The sequence below is a fragment of the Lathyrus oleraceus genome, chromosome 1 (assembly GCF_024323335.1).
Source record: "Lathyrus oleraceus cultivar Zhongwan6 chromosome 1, CAAS_Psat_ZW6_1.0, whole genome shotgun sequence".
Lineage (NCBI taxonomy): Eukaryota > Viridiplantae > Streptophyta > Magnoliopsida > Fabales > Fabaceae > Lathyrus > Lathyrus oleraceus.
In genome coordinates, this window is record NC_066579.1 from 90901824 (window position 1) to 90904459 (window position 2636).

The 2636-nt window shown below is 32.6% G+C and overlaps 1 long non-coding RNA gene across 1 annotated transcript; it reads left to right on the forward strand.

Moving 5' to 3' along the window:
- The first annotated feature begins 323 nt into the window (after positions 1–323).
- On the forward strand, positions 324–2258 carry LOC127118235 (uncharacterized). The gene is made up of 3 exons (XR_007802139.1): positions 324–532; positions 932–991; positions 2147–2258. It is a non-coding gene; the product is annotated as an uncharacterized LOC127118235 (long non-coding RNA).
- Positions 2259–2636: the final 378 nt, after the last annotated feature.

The window sequence follows — 2636 nt, forward strand, 5'->3', positions numbered from 1 at the left end:
TTATTATTATTATTATTATTATTATTATTATGATACTTATCCTTTCATTTTTAAAAGAAATATATTTTATTTTACTATTAATATTTTACATGATCATATGTCATGAAATAGTAGAAAAATCAAACTTTCACACATTTCTCACCAACTATTTTCACAAAGTCATATTAGAACACCTATAAAACTATTCATGCAAGACTTGTAAATATTTGACAAAGACATATTTACTAGCAAGAGTTGAAAAGTTAGAAAGCATGGGCAAAAGGAGATAAATTTACATTATTTTAATATCTTACAACTAGTATAAATAGGGGTCTTTCTCACCCCATTTTCATTCATTCACAAATCATCTTTCTTACCTCTTCATTTCCTTCTTTCTCTAGTTTCTTCATATAGAAATATTAGTTTTAGTTGTCGAAGTTTTCACGGTGTCGGTTTGTAGTTTTTAGAGTTATTTTGGGGTCAAAGTTCTTCTAAAGTTTTAAAGGAGTTTGATACGTCAAAGTTCTGCTCAAATCATTTTCATAAGTAACCGGTAAGTCGTTATAATTTAATTATTTTAATTATTTTATTTATATAAAGGTTATTTTAAGATGTTGATTTAAATTTCCGTTAAGACATTGAGATATTGAACTTATAAAGTCCAAGATAAGTTTTACCATTTTAAGTTGTTATAATGCCCAAGTATTATTATAAAATTAAAATGTTATTAGGAATACACTCTTGATAATTTTCTAAAATAAACAAATCCAAACAGGAGTATAGTCTAATTTATACTTGAGTTTAATAACGATTTAAATATAGTGGAGGTTATGATTAAATATTTTAAATAAATAAATATCTTAATTTGTAACGGGATTATGTTTATTTAACCGTAAATTATATTCTAATTATTTTATAAATTTCGTACAATTCAACGGTTATCGTAAATTAGGTTCTGGGCAAACATCAGAGAAAACGCTCGTGGACTTTCAACAACGATCAACAACAAAAGGTGGGGGCAAGGTCTCGTATACGTTGGGACGGTTAGCGTAAAATAGCTTAATATATATATGTGGGTAGTGGTGACCCAAGCCCTACCAGCGATAAATAAGTAAGGAGAGCCTATTCTCGAATAATGATTTTCCCAAATCACTAAGCGAGGTTATGCCGACCTTAATTATTTATCATAAGAATGATCTATGATAATTTGAGGTTGTATTGTGCTTACATTGTTTGATTAATTGTCTAATTGTTTATTTTATTTATACTTGAATGATTGTGATTGATAGACTAAGAAAATGATCTATTAAGGAGAGAAACAACAACATTGATTGGACATTAAGTGTTAGATCCCCAATGAAATAAGGGAAGTTGGATACATTGGGTAGTTGTATTCGGTTGGATTCTGGCTAAGGATAAGACTTGGTCGACCATGTCCTTTACGGTCCACCTCTCTTACCTGGGAAGTCAACCATACATTATTCACTGTATAAACTGAACTAGTTATATAGAGACAAGGATCACACCAAGGAGAAATAGACAAGACATTTAATGGATTTGGCACTCAACTGAAGTAATGAGATAATAACTATGACCTGAAAGGTTAATACGATATTTCCCAAATATTAACTAAATACTTATAGTTGAGCGTTGCTACAAAATGATTGAGTGATCATATAGACCTGCATTGAGGAATGTATAAGTCCACTGCCGTGCGGTATGGGACGTACGAGGTTGATCAGTCGCCTACAATCCCGACGGGGATTATTATTTATGCATGCTAGGCAAGACGAGGGTCTTGGCCTGAATCCTCGGGGACGATCGACTTATAACACCTGGACTCCATGTGAAGTTAGGTGGCGTAGCTCTTGGTAATTGGGAGTACGTTGGTGGCATGTGGTCTTGTGATATCTGATCTTGGTAAATGGGATAGGTATCCTTGACAGCGTTTAGTGGCCTGAGTCAGCATATAGTTCAAGGATGCATTAGAATAAATACTTATAGAGTATAGGTAAATATGGGATAAAGATGCGCTTGTTCGAATAATTGTGGTTGTCATGTATATATATTACTATTTTACATCCTATTCCCACTTTTAAACTTGTACGTAAATCTTAGCCCTGTATTCTTTTTGTCTTGCATCTTTGGATTGATCTATGACGATCAGGCGACGAGCTAGACCCTTTAGGAGGGAAGGCTATGGAGTGACAGATTACGATAATGTCAAGGCTGAAGGTTGCTAGCGTTTTGTCAAACGCTTATCACATCGTTACTAGTACATAATATTATATACAGTCAGTATAAGTGTCAGTCATGTTGGACTTAGGGGGTCCTTCTGTTAAGCTTTCTTTTGATTTTCTTCATGTACTTTTATTTTAAGTTTTATCTACGTGGCAAGGCCACTAGTCTTAACGGTATCAAACTTTATGTAAAACATATTTGAAGCATATATATGTGAAGTAGTATATTTTAATTAATTCAGTCTTGTTATTTAAAATTTTTAAATTTTCTGTATTTTATTTTAGAATTTCACTAATGGGACATAGGCTGTCTCATTTAATGGTATCAGAGCTGGTCGATTCAGCTCGGACCGTAAGTGTCTAGAGTTATACTGACTGTATCAAGTTGGATTCCAAACAGGATGATAACTTTTCTTT